Here is a 15,008-nt window from a genome sequence, read left to right as displayed (position 1 = left end):
ACTTACTACACGTGGCGTGATTACGTCTAGACTCATCTATGGTGCTGCAAATGGCATTGTTTCACTTTTTTCACTAGCGAATATTCCATCTGTACATGGAGGAGTTCTTCTTTGTCCACCCATCTGTTGGTGGACTTTTTGGTTACTTCCATATCTTGGCTATTGTAATACTGTGCAATGCAGATTTGCCTGCCTGTGTCTTTGCAATTCTCTCTTCTTAGATTTTAGGTCGAGGAGTGGGCCTGCTGGATCATATGGTAGCTCAATGTTGACCTTTTTAAGGCACCTCCATTCTGTTCTCATTCGTGGCCCTTTCCAAGTTACGTCCCACTTGAAGTTGAGGGTATGCACTTCTCCACAACACCTTCAGCATTTATTGTTTGTAGTAGTTTTCTTAAAGATGGTGATTCTGACAAGTGTGAGCTGATACCTTTTTGCGGTTGAATTCGCACGTGCCTCATAATCCGTTGAAGTTGAGCTTTAAGGCATGTCCTTTTTATTTTTCAAGCTGTGATTACCCCTTAGTTCTTCAAAGTGTTCTCTTAAAGTATGTGTCACATTTTGAAATGTTTTGGCCATGACCCCCCTCAAGACATTTTGAGGGCAGGTTTCATTTACAGTTCTGCAGTACTTGTTCCTATGAAATGACCGTTAGCACAGCCTTTAAAGCTGCTTTTGCAGGTAACTGCCAGAGGGTGGCAGCCTTTCTATTGTCCCCCACCCTGGTACCTAGGGAAAAGCCCTTGCGGCCTGTGGTGTTTCTCGGTTATAAATTAGAGTGGAGTGTGCCCGGACAAACCCACACAAGCTGATGTCTCCTTCCTTTTGTTGGTTTTTTAAATTTACTTTTTATTTTTCATTGGAGTAGTTTTCCACTGTGTACGTGGACCACTTCTACTTTGTGCATTCCTCGGTTGACGGACATTTTCATTGCTTCCAAGTGTCGGCTATGGTAAATATTGTTGGAGTGCAGGATTGCCAGCCTGTGACTTTTTGATTCTCATTTTCTCAGGTGATAGGCCCAGCAGTGGTTGGGATTGATTGACTGGTAGCACCGTGTTACCCTTTTCAAAGCACCTTCTTTGTGTTTTCATTAGTGGCTCTTACCACGTCCCCCTTAGAATCGAGGGTACGCATTTCTCCACAATCGCTTCAGCATTTATTGTTTGCAGCATTTATGCTAATGGCCCTTCTGGCTGCTGTGAGCTGATAGGTTTTTGTAACTTGGGTTTGCATGTCTTTGAAAATTCGTAAAACTCATCATTTTTCTCTGCCGTTTTCTTTTCTGTTAAAAAAAGGAAACAATTGGGAGTACAGTATAACTCTTGAAATTGTCTTCTTGGAAGGTTGCCCTCTTTGGAATTTTTCGGTCGATTTTCCACCCCAGAATTTTTTTAGAGAGCAGGTGTCATTTACCGAACGGCAAGTTTGGTGACTATTTAGTGACCTTTGGCAATGGATGTAAAGCTGCTGTTGTGGGAAGTGGCCTCAAGGAGGCAGCATTTCTCCATTCCCAAATCTGGGTACTAGGGCAGCAGAGTCTTTCTGGAAGTCGTGTTCCTAGGTTGTAAATTACATTGGAATGTGCATGGAGAAACCCCCATTAGATTATGTCTCATTATTTCTTCTTGGTTTTAAAAATTGCTTTAATTGGGGTAAAGCTTAGAATATTGTTTCTCCTAGGTGTACACGACCTGGTTCATTTGTACATTATATATGTCTATTCAAGTACAGATCCTCTTCCCATGTAAAATGTTACTGAGGGTTCCGCAGACCTCCCTTGCTATATGGTCGGTCTTTTTGATATATGTATGTAATATGTGTTTGTATGCATACAGTAACACTAATCTTAATTTATCCATCCCCCCCACCTTTCCTTTCAGATGAGCATAGTTTGCTTTCTAAGTCTGTGAGTGTCTTTCTCTGTGGAAATATGTTCATTGGTGTCAGTTATTAGATAACGCCTATAAGTGATATCATAGAATATAGGTCTTTTGCTTTCCGACTTACCTCATGGTTCGTGATTATCTCCAGACTCATTTGTGGTGCCTCAGAGAGCAATGGTTCATTGTCTTCCATGGCTAATATTCCATTGTGTACATGGACCACTTCTTCTTTATCCATTCACCTCTTGTTGGACATTTTGATTGCTTCACTGTCTTGGCTATTGTGAATAAGGCTGCACTGCAGCTTTTGCGGCCGGTGTCTTCTCGATTCTTGTCTTCTCAGGTGAGAGGTCCAATGGTGCGCCTGCTGGATTGAATGGTGCCTCCATTTTTACTTTTAAACACAGCTCCTTTCTGTTCTCATTATTGGCTGTTACCCCTTTACGTCTCGCCAGCGGGTAGAGGGTACACAGTTCCCTAAAACCCCTTCAGCATTTATTGTTTGTAGACTTTTTGCTGATGGTCAGTCGACTGGTGTGAGTTGAAACCTTTTTGTAGATTAGATTGCATGGGTCTAACACTCCCTGAGGTTGAGCTTTTATCCATTTTCCTTTTCTTTTTTTAAAAGAGCGTGAGTAAAACTTAACTCTTCATACTCTCTTCTTGAAACATTTGCCCGTGTTGAATTTTTTTGTCCATTCCCTACTTCAGCACAATTTTTTAGGGCAGGTGTCCTTTACAGCCCTGAGTCCTTGGGAATGCTAAGTGACCATGAGCTGTGAGTTTAAAGCTGCTCCTGCAGGGAAAGGTCAGAAGGTGGCAGCATTTCTCCTTTACCAAATTTGGTTACTGGGGAAACAGAGCCTTAATGGAAGTGGTGTTCTCGGTTGTAAATTAGAATGGAATGTGCCAGGAAAAAGCCCTGTAAGTTTATGTCTCATTACTTCTTGTTGATATTTGTAATTTACTTTTTATTTTTTATCCCGGCAAATTTGATTACAATGGTTTGTTTGTTCTAGGTGTGCAAGATGTGGTTCTTTCACACATATTCGTGTATCTATTCTTCCTCGCATCCTTTTTCCCTGTAGGTTATGACACAATGTTGAGTAGTCTCTCTCCTGGTCTTCCGTACGTCTTTGGTGAGTATATATTTCACATGGTTTGTATATCTCTGTTGACCCCAATATGGTAATGTATCCAGTCCTCATCCCTTTCTACTTGGTGAACCATAAGTTTTTTAATGAATCTGTGGTTGCCTTTCTCTGTGGAAATATCTTCATTGGTATCAATTTTTAAGTAACTCCTAAAAGTGATATGATAGGATATGTGTCTTTTGCTTTCTCACTTACTACACGTGGCGTGATTACGTCTAGACTCATCTATGGTGCTGCAAATGGCATTGTTTCACTTTTTTCACTAGCGAATATTCCATCTGTACATGGAGGAGTTCTTCTTTGTCCACCCATCTGTTGGTGGACTTTTTGGTTACTTCCATATCTTGGCTATTGTAATACTGTGCAATGCAGATTTGCCTGCCTGTGTCTTTGCAATTCTCTCTTCTTAGATTTTAGGTCGAGGAGTGGGCCTGCTGGATCATATGGTAGCTCAATGTTGACCTTTTTAAGGCACCTCCATTCTGTTCTCATTCGTGGCCCTTTCCAAGTTACGTCCCACTTGAAGTTGAGGGTATGCACTTCTCCACAACACCTTCAGCATTTATTGTTTGTAGTAGTTTTCTTAAAGATGGTGATTCTGACAAGTGTGAGCTGATACCTTTTTGCGGTTGAATTCGCACGTGCCTCATAATCCGTTGAAGTTGAGCTTTAAGGCATGTCCTTTTTATTTTTCAAGCTGTGATTACCCCTTAGTTCTTCAAAGTGTTCTCTTAAAGTATGTGTCACATTTTGAAATGTTTTGGCCATGACCCCCCTCAAGACATTTTGAGGGCAGGTTTCATTTACAGTTCTGCAGTACTTGTTCCTATGAAATGACCGTTAGCACAGCCTTTAAAGCTGCTTTTGCAGGTAACTGCCAGAGGGTGGCAGCCTTTCTATTGTCCCCCACCCTGGTACCTAGGGAAAAGCCCTTGCGGCCTGTGGTGTTTCTCGGTTATAAATTAGAGTGGAGTGTGCCCGGACAAACCCACACAAGCTGATGTCTCCTTCCTTTTGTTGGTTTTTTAAATTTACTTTTTATTTTTCATTGGAGTAGTTTTCCACTGTGTACGTGGACCACTTCTACTTTGTGCATTCCTCGGTTGACGGACATTTTCATTGCTTCCAAGTGTCGGCTATGGTAAATATTGTTGGAGTGCAGGATTGCCAGCCTGTGACTTTTTGATTCTCATTTTCTCAGGTGATAGGCCCAGCAGTGGTTGGGATTGATTGACTGGTAGCACCGTGTTACCCTTTTCAAAGCACCTTCTTTGTGTTTTCATTAGTGGCTCTTACCACGTCCCCCTTAGAATCGAGGGTACGCATTTCTCCACAATCGCTTCAGCATTTATTGTTTGCAGCATTTATGCTAATGGCCCTTCTGGCTGCTGTGAGCTGATAGGTTTTTGTAACTTGGGTTTGCATGTCTTTGAAAATTCGTAAAACTCATCATTTTTCTCTGCCGTTTTCTTTTCTGTTAAAAAAAGGAAACAATTGGGAGTACAGTATAACTCTTGAAATTGTCTTCTTGGAAGGTTGCCCTCTTTGGAATTTTTCGGTCGATTTTCCACCCCAGAATTTTTTTAGAGAGCAGGTGTCATTTACCGAACGGCAAGTTTGGTGACTATTTAGTGACCTTTGGCAATGGATGTAAAGCTGCTGTTGTGGGAAGTGGCCTCAAGGAGGCAGCATTTCTCCATTCCCAAATCTGGGTACTAGGGCAGCAGAGTCTTTCTGGAAGTCGTGTTCCTAGGTTGTAAATTACATTGGAATGTGCATGGAGAAACCCCCATTAGATTATGTCTCATTATTTCTTCTTGGTTTTAAAAATTGCTTTAATTGGGGTAAAGCTTAGAATATTGTTTCTCCTAGGTGTACACGACCTGGTTCATTTGTACATTATATATGTCTATTCAAGTACAGATCCTCTTCCCATGTAAAATGTTACTGAGGGTTCCGCAGACCTCCCTTGCTATATGGTCGGTCTTTTTGATATATGTATGTAATATGTGTTTGTATGCATACAGTAACACTAATCTTAATTTATCCATTCCCCCCACCTCCTTTCCTTTCAGATGAGCATAGTTTGCTTTCTAAGTCTGTGAGTGTCTTTCTCTGTGGAAATATGTTCATTGGTGTCAGTTATTAGATAACGCCTATAAGTGATATCATAGAATATAGGTCTTTTGCTTTCCGACTTACCTCATGGTTCGTGATTATCTCCAGACTCATTTGTGGTGCCTCAGAGAGCAATGGTTCATTGTCTTCCATGGCTAATATTCCATTGTGTACATGGACCACTTCTTCTTTATCCATTCACCTCTTGTTGGACATTTTGATTGCTTCACTGTCTTGGCTATTGTGAATAAGGCTGCACTGCAGCTTTTGCGGCCGGTGTCTTCTCGATTCTTGTCTTCTCAGGTGAGAGGTCCAATGGTGCGCCTGCTGGATTGAATGGTGCCTCCATTTTTACTTTTAAACACAGCTCCTTTCTGTTCTCATTATTGGCTGTTACCCCTTTACGTCTCACCAGCGGGTAGAGGGTACACAGTTCCCTAAAACCCCTTCAGCATTTATTGTTTGTAGACTTTTTGCTGATGGTCAGTCGACTGGTGTGAGTTGAAACCTTTTTGTAGATTAGATTGCATGGGTCTAACACTCCCTGAGGTTGAGCTTTTATCCATTTTCCTTTTCTTTTTTTAAAAGAGCGTGAGTAAAACTTAACTCTTCATACTCTCTTCTTGAAACGTTTGCCTGTGTTGAATTTTTTTGTCCATTCCCTACTTCAGCACAATTTTTTAGGGCAGGTGTCCTTTACAGCCCTGAGTCCTTGGGAATGCTAAGTGACCATGAGCTGTGAGTTTAAAGCTGCTCCTGCAGGGAAAGGTCAGAAGGTGGCAGCATTTCTCCTTTACCAAATTTGGTTACTGGGGAAACAGAGCCTTAATGGAAGTGGTGTTCTCGGTTGTAAATTAGAATGGAATGTGCCAGGAAAAAGCCCTGTAAGTTTATGTCTCATTACTTCTTGTTGATATTTGTAATTTACTTTTTATTTTTTATCCCAGCAAATTTGATTACAATGGTTTGTTTGTTCTAGGTGTGCAAGATGTGGTTCTTTCACACATATTCGTGTATCTATTCTTCCTCGCATCCTTTTTCCCTGTAGGTTATGACACAATGTTGAGTAGTCTCTCTCCTGGTCTTCCGTACGTCTTTGGTGAGTATATATTTCACATGGTTTGTATATCTCTGTTGACCCCAATATGGTAATGTATCCAGTCCTCATCCCTTTCTACTTGGTGAACCATAAGTTTTTTAATGAATCTGTGGTTGCCTTTCTCTGTGGAAATATCTTCATTGGTATCAATTTTTAAGTAACTCCTAAAAGTGATATGATAGGATATGTGTCTTTTGCTTTCTCACTTACTACACGTGGCGTGATTACGTCTAGACTCATCTATGGTGCTGCAAATGGCATTGTTTCACTTTTTTCACTAGCGAATATTCCATCTGTACATGGAGGAGTTCTTCTTTGTCCACCCATCTGTTGGTGGACTTTTTGGTTACTTCCATATCTTGGCTATTGTAATACTGTGCAATGCAGATTTGCCTGCCTGTGTCTTTGCAATTCTCTCTTCTTAGATTTTAGGTCGAGGAGTGGGCCTGCTGGATCATATGGTAGCTCAATGTTGACCTTTTTAAGGCACCTCCATTCTGTTCTCATTCGTGGCCCTTTCCAAGTTACGTCCCACTTGAAGTTGAGGGTATGCACTTCTCCACAACACCTTCAGCATTTATTGTTTGTAGTAGTTTTCTTAAAGATGGTGATTCTGACAAGTGTGAGCTGATACCTTTTTGCGGTTGAATTCGCACGTGCCTCATAATCCGTTGAAGTTGAGCTTTAAGGCATGTCCTTTTTATTTTTCAAGCTGTGATTACCCCTTAGTTCTTCAAAGTGTTCTCTTAAAGTATGTGTCACATTTTGAAATGTTTTGGCCATGACCCCCCTCAAGACATTTTGAGGGCAGGTTTCATTTACAGTTCTGCAGTACTTGTTCCTATGAAATGACCGTTAGCACAGCCTTTAAAGCTGCTTTTGCAGGTAACTGCCAGAGGGTGGCAGCCTTTCTATTGTCCCCCACCCTGGTACCTAGGGAAAAGCCCTTGCGGCCTGTGGTGTTTCTCGGTTATAAATTAGAGTGGAGTGTGCCCGGACAAACCCACACAAGCTGATGTCTCCTTCCTTTTGTTGGTTTTTTAAATTTACTTTTTATTTTTCATTGGAGTAGTTTTCCACTGTGTACGTGGACCACTTCTACTTTGTGCATTCCTCGGTTGACGGACATTTTCATTGCTTCCAAGTGTCGGCTATGGTAAATATTGTTGGAGTGCAGGATTGCCAGCCTGTGACTTTTTGATTCTCATTTTCTCAGGTGATAGGCCCAGCAGTGGTTGGGATTGATTGACTGGTAGCACCGTGTTACCCTTTTCAAAGCACCTTCTTTGTGTTTTCATTAGTGGCTCTTACCACGTCCCCCTTAGAATCGAGGGTACGCATTTCTCCACAATCGCTTCAGCATTTATTGTTTGCAGCATTTATGCTAATGGCCCTTCTGGCTGCTGTGAGCTGATAGGTTTTTGTAATTTGGGTTTGCATGTCTTTGAAAATTCGTAAAACTCATCATTTTTCTCTGCCGTTTTCTTTTCTGTTAAAAAAAGGAAACAATTGGGAGTACAGTATAACTCTTGAAATTGTCTTCTTGGAAGGTTGCCCTCTTTGGAATTTTTCGGTCGATTTTCCACCCCAGAATTTTTTTAGAGAGCAGGTGTCATTTACCGAACGGCAAGTTTGGTGACTATTTAGTGACCTTTGGCAATGGATGTAAAGCTGCTGTTGTGGGAAGTGGCCTCAAGGAGGCAGCATTTCTCCATTCCCAAATCTGGGTACTAGGGCAGCAGAGTCTTTCTGGAAGTCGTGTTCCTAGGTTGTAAATTACATTGGAATGTGCATGGAGAAACCCCCATTAGATTATGTCTCATTATTTCTTCTTGGTTTTAAAAATTGCTTTAATTGGGGTAAAGCTTAGAATATTGTTTCTCCTAGGTGTACACGACCTGGTTCATTTGTACATTATATATGTCTATTCAAGTACAGATCCTCTTCCCATGTAAAATGTTACTGAGGGTTCCGCAGACCTCCCTTGCTATATGGTCGGTCTTTTTGATATATGTATGTAATATGTGTTTGTATGCATACAGTAACACTAATCTTAATTTATCCATTCCCCCCACCTCCTTTCCTTTCAGATGAGCATAGTTTGCTTTCTAAGTCTGTGAGTGTCTTTCTCTGTGGAAATATGTTCATTGGTGTCAGTTATTAGATAACGCCTATAAGTGATATCATAGAATATAGGTCTTTTGCTTTCCGACTTACCTCATGGTTCGTGATTATCTCCAGACTCATTTGTGGTGCCTCAGAGAGCAATGGTTCATTGTCTTCCATGGCTAATATTCCATTGTGTACATGGACCACTTCTTCTTTATCCATTCACCTCTTGTTGGACATTTTGATTGCTTCACTGTCTTGGCTATTGTGAATAAGGCTGCACTGCAGCTTTTGCGGCCGGTGTCTTCTCGATTCTTGTCTTCTCAGGTGAGAGGTCCAATGGTGCGCCTGCTGGATTGAATGGTGCCTCCATTTTTACTTTTAAACACAGCTCCTTTCTGTTCTCATTATTGGCTGTTACCCCTTTACGTCTCACCAGCGGGTAGAGGGTACACAGTTCCCTAAAACCCCTTCAGCATTTATTGTTTGTAGACTTTTTGCTGATGGTCAGTCGACTGGTGTGAGTTGAAACCTTTTTGTAGATTAGATTGCATGGGTCTAACACTCCCTGAGGTTGAGCTTTTATCCATTTTCCTTTTCTTTTTTTAAAAGAGCGTGAGTAAAACTTAACTCTTCATACTCTCTTCTTGAAACGTTTGCCTGTGTTGAATTTTTTTGTCCATTCCCTACTTCAGCACAATTTTTTAGGGCAGGTGTCCTTTACAGCCCTGAGTCCCTGGGAATGCTAAGTGACCATGAGCTGTGAGTTTAAAGCTGCTCCTGCAGGGAAAGGTCAGAAGGTGGCAGCATTTCTCCTTTACCAAATTTGGTTACTGGGGAAACAGAGCCTTAATGGAAGTGGTGTTCTAGGTTGTAAATTAGAATGGAATGTGCCAGGAAAAAGCCCTGTAAGTTTATGTCTCATTACTTCTTGTTGATATTTGTAATTTACTTTTTATTTTTTATCCCAGCAAATTTGATTACAATGGTTTGTTTGTTCTAGGTGTGCAAGATGTGGTTCTTTCACACATATTCGTGTATCTATTCTTCCTCGCATCCTTTTTCCCTGTAGGTTATGACACAATGTTGAGTAGTCTCTCTCCTGGTCTTCCGTACGTCTTTGGTGAGTATATATTTCACATGGTTTGTATATCTCTGTTGACCCCAATATGGTAATGTATCCAGTCCTCATCCCTTTCTACTTGGTGAACCATAAGTTTTTTAATGAATCTGTGGTTGCCTTTCTCTGTGGAAATATCTTCATTGGTATCAATTTTTAAGTAACTCCTAAAAGTGATATGATAGGATATGTGTCTTTTGCTTTCTCACTTACTACACGTGGCGTGATTACGTCTAGACTCATCTATGGTGCTGCAAATGGCATTGTTTCACTTTTTTCACTAGCGAATATTCCATCTGTACATGGAGGAGTTCTTCTTTGTCCACCCATCTGTTGGTGGACTTTTTGGTTACTTCCATATCTTGGCTATTGTAATACTGTGCAATGCAGATTTGCCTGCCTGTGTCTTTGCAATTCTCTCTTCTTAGATTTTAGGTCGAGGAGTGGGCCTGCTGGATCATATGGTAGCTCAATGTTGACCTTTTTAAGGCACCTCCATTCTGTTCTCATTCGTGGCCCTTTCCAAGTTACGTCCCACTTGAAGTTGAGGGTATGCACTTCTCCACAACACCTTCAGCATTTATTGTTTGTAGTAGTTTTCTTAAAGATGGTGATTCTGACAAGTGTGAGCTGATACCTTTTTGCGGTTGAATTCGCACGTGCCTCATAATCCGTTGAAGTTGAGCTTTAAGGCATGTCCTTTTTATTTTTCAAGCTGTGATTACCCCTTAGTTCTTCAAAGTGTTCTCTTAAAGTATGTGTCACATTTTGAAATGTTTTGGCCATGACCCCCCTCAAGACATTTTGAGGGCAGGTTTCATTTACAGTTCTGCAGTACTTGTTCCTATGAAATGACCGTTAGCACAGCCTTTAAAGCTGCTTTTGCAGGTAACTGCCAGAGGGTGGCAGCCTTTCTATTGTCCCCCACCCTGGTACCTAGGGAAAAGCCCTTGCGGCCTGTGGTGTTTCTCGGTTATAAATTAGAGTGGAGTGTGCCCGGACAAACCCACACAAGCTGATGTCTCCTTCCTTTTGTTGGTTTTTTAAATTTACTTTTTATTTTTCATTGGAGTAGTTTTCCACTGTGTACGTGGACCACTTCTACTTTGTGCATTCCTCGGTTGACGGACATTTTCATTGCTTCCAAGTGTCGGCTATGGTAAATATTGTTGGAGTGCAGGATTGCCAGCCTGTGACTTTTTGATTCTCATTTTCTCAGGTGATAGGCCCAGCAGTGGTTGGGATTGATTGACTGGTAGCACCGTGTTACCCTTTTCAAAGCACCTTCTTTGTGTTTTCATTAGTGGCTCTTACCACGTCCCCCTTAGAATCGAGGGTACGCATTTCTCCACAATCGCTTCAGCATTTATTGTTTGCAGCATTTATGCTAATGGCCCTTCTGGCTGCTGTGAGCTGATAGGTTTTTGTAATTTGGGTTTGCATGTCTTTGAAAATTCGTAAAACTCATCATTTTTCTCTGCCGTTTTCTTTTCTGTTAAAAAAAGGAAACAATTGGGAGTACAGTATAACTCTTGAAATTGTCTTCTTGGAAGGTTGCCCTCTTTGGAATTTTTCGGTCGATTTTCCACCCCAGAATTTTTTTAGAGAGCAGGTGTCATTTACCGAACGGCAAGTTTGGTGACTATTTAGTGACCTTTGGCAATGGATGTAAAGCTGCTGTTGTGGGAAGTGGCCTCAAGGAGGCAGCATTTCTCCATTCCCAAATCTGGGTACTAGGGCAGCAGAGTCTTTCTGGAAGTCGTGTTCCTAGGTTGTAAATTACATTGGAATGTGCATGGAGAAACCCCCATTAGATTATGTCTCATTATTTCTTCTTGGTTTTAAAAATTGCTTTAATTGGGGTAAAGCTTAGAATATTGTTTCTCCTAGGTGTACACGACCTGGTTCATTTGTACATTATATATGTCTATTCAAGTACAGATCCTCTTCCCATGTAAAATGTTACTGAGGGTTCCGCAGACCTCCCTTGCTATATGGTCGGTCTTTTTGATATATGTATGTAATATGTGTTTGTATGCATACAGTAACACTAATCTTAATTTATCCATTCCCCCCACCTCCTTTCCTTTCAGATGAGCATAGTTTGCTTTCTAAGTCTGTGAGTGTCTTTCTCTGTGGAAATATGTTCATTGGTGTCAGTTATTAGATAACGCCTATAAGTGATATCATAGAATATAGGTCTTTTGCTTTCCGACTTACCTCATGGTTCGTGATTATCTCCAGACTCATTTGTGGTGCCTCAGAGAGCAATGGTTCATTGTCTTCCATGGCTAATATTCCATTGTGTACATGGACCACTTCTTCTTTATCCATTCACCTCTTGTTGGACATTTTGATTGCTTCACTGTCTTGGCTATTGTGAATAAGGCTGCACTGCAGCTTTTGCGGCCGGTGTCTTCTCGATTCTTGTCTTCTCAGGTGAGAGGTCCAATGGTGCGCCTGCTGGATTGAATGGTGCCTCCATTTTTACTTTTAAACACAGCTCCTTTCTGTTCTCATTATTGGCTGTTACCCCTTTACGTCTCACCAGCGGGTAGAGGGTACACAGTTCCCTAAAACCCCTTCAGCATTTATTGTTTGTAGACTTTTTGCTGATGGTCAGTCGACTGGTGTGAGTTGAAACCTTTTTGTAGATTAGATTGCATGGGTCTAACACTCCCTGAGGTTGAGCTTTTATCCATTTTCCTTTTCTTTTTTTAAAAGAGCGTGAGTAAAACTTAACTCTTCATACTCTCTTCTTGAAACGTTTGCCTGTGTTGAATTTTTTTGTCCATTCCCTACTTCAGCACAATTTTTTAGGGCAGGTGTCCTTTACAGCCCTGAGTCCCTGGGAATGCTAAGTGACCATGAGCTGTGAGTTTAAAGCTGCTCCTGCAGGGAAAGGTCAGAAGGTGGCAGCATTTCTCCTTTACCAAATTTGGTTACTGGGGAAACAGAGCCTTAATGGAAGTGGTGTTCTCGGTTGTAAATTAGAATGGAATGTGCCAGGAAAAAGCCCTGTAAGTTTATGTCTCATTACTTCTTGTTGATATTTGTAATTTACTTTTTATTTTTTATCCCAGCAAATTTGATTACAATGGTTTGTTTGTTCTAGGTGTGCAAGATGTGGTTCTTTCACACATATTCGTGTATCTATTCTTCCTCGCATCCTTTTTCCCTGTAGGTTATGACACAATGTTGAGTAGTCTCTCTCCTGGTCTTCCGTACGTCTTTGGTGAGTATATATTTCACATGGTTTGTATATCTCTGTTGACCCCAATATGGTAATGTATCCAGTCCTCATCCCTTTCTACTTGGTGAACCATAAGTTTTTTAATGAATCTGTGGTTGCCTTTCTCTGTGGAAATATCTTCATTGGTATCAATTCTTAAGTAACTCCTAAAAGTGATATGATAGGATATGTGTCTTTTGCTTTCTCACTTACTACACGTGGCGTGATTACGTCTAGACTCATCTATGGTGCTGCAAATGGCATTGTTTCACTTTTTTCACTAGCGAATATTCCATCTGTACATGGAGGAGTTCTTCTTTGTCCACCCATCTGTTGGTGGACTTTTTGGTTACTTCCATATCTTGGCTATTGTAATACTGTGCAATGCAGATTTGCCTGCCTGTGTCTTTGCAATTCTCTCTTCTTAGATTTTAGGTCGAGGAGTGGGCCTGCTGGATCATATGGTAGCTCAATGTTGACCTTTTTAAGGCACCTCCATTCTGTTCTCATTCGTGGCCCTTTCCAAGTTACGTCCCACTTGAAGTTGAGGGTATGCACTTCTCCACAACACCTTCAGCATTTATTGTTTGTAGTAGTTTTCTTAAAGATGGTGATTCTGACAAGTGTGAGCTGATACCTTTTTGCGGTTGAATTCGCACGTGCCTCATAATCCGTTGAAGTTGAGCTTTAAGGCATGTCCTTTTTATTTTTCAAGCTGTGATTACCCCTTAGTTCTTCAAAGTGTTCTCTTAAAGTATGTGTCACATTTTGAAATGTTTTGGCCATGACCCCCCTCAAGACATTTTGAGGGCAGGTTTCATTTACAGTTCTGCAGTACTTGTTCCTATGAAATGACCGTTAGCACAGCCTTTAAAGCTGCTTTTGCAGGTAACTGCCAGAGGGTGGCAGCCTTTCTATTGTCCCCCACCCTGGTACCTAGGGAAAAGCCCTTGCGGCCTGTGGTGTTTCTCGGTTATAAATTAGAGTGGAGTGTGCCCGGACAAACCCACACAAGCTGATGTCTCCTTCCTTTTGTTGGTTTTTTAAATTTACTTTTTATTTTTCATTGGAGTAGTTTTCCACTGTGTACGTGGACCACTTCTACTTTGTGCATTCCTCGGTTGACGGACATTTTCATTGCTTCCAAGTGTCGGCTATGGTAAATATTGTTGGAGTGCAGGATTGCCAGCCTGTGACTTTTTGATTCTCATTTTCTCAGGTGATAGGCCCAGCAGTGGTTGGGATTGATTGACTGGTAGCACCGTGTTACCCTTTTCAAAGCACCTTCTTTGTGTTTTCATTAGTGGCTCTTACCACGTCCCCCTTAGAATCGAGGGTACGCATTTCTCCACAATCGCTTCAGCATTTATTGTTTGCAGCATTTATGCTAATGGCCCTTCTGGCTGCTGTGAGCTGATAGGTTTTTGTAACTTGGGTTTGCATGTCTTTGAAAATTCGTAAAACTCATCATTTTTCTCTGCCGTTTTCTTTTCTGTTAAAAAAAGGAAACAATTGGGAGTACAGTATAACTCTTGAAATTGTCTTCTTGGAAGGTTGCCCTCTTTGGAATTTTTCGGTCGATTTTCCACCCCAGAATTTTTTTAGAGAGCAGGTGTCATTTACCGAACGGCAAGTTTGGTGACTATTTAGTGACCTTTGGCAATGGATGTAAAGCTGCTGTTGTGGGAAGTGGCCTCAAGGAGGCAGCATTTCTCCATTCCCAAATCTGGGTACTAGGGCAGCAGAGTCTTTCTGGAAGTCGTGTTCCTAGGTTGTAAATTACATTGGAATGTGCATGGAGAAACCCCCATTAGATTATGTCTCATTATTTCTTCTTGGTTTTAAAAATTGCTTTAATTGGGGTAAAGCTTAGAATATTGTTTCTCCTAGGTGTACACGACCTGGTTCATTTGTACATTATATATGTCTATTCAAGTACAGATCCTCTTCCCATGTAAAATGTTACTGAGGGTTCCGCAGACCTCCCTTGCTATATGGTCGGTCTTTTTGATATATGTATGTAATATGTGTTTGTATGCATACAGTAACACTAATCTTAATTTATCCATCCCCCCCACCTCCTTTCCTTTCAGATGAGCATAGTTTGCTTTCTAAGTCTGTGAGTGTCTTTCTCTGTGGAAATATGTTCATTGGTGTCAGTTATTAGATAACGCCTATAAGTGATATCATAGAATATAGGTCTTTTGCTTTCCGACTTACCTCATGGTTCGTGATTATCTCCAGACTCATTTGTGGTGCCTCAGAGAGCAATGGTTCATTGTCTTCCATG

The sequence above is a fragment of the Balaenoptera ricei genome, chromosome 16 (assembly GCF_028023285.1).
Source record: "Balaenoptera ricei isolate mBalRic1 chromosome 16, mBalRic1.hap2, whole genome shotgun sequence".
Classification (NCBI taxonomy): Eukaryota; Metazoa; Chordata; class Mammalia; order Artiodactyla; family Balaenopteridae; genus Balaenoptera; species Balaenoptera ricei.
The sequence above is the reverse complement of the archived record's forward strand: the minus strand, read 5'-3'. Positions refer to the sequence as shown.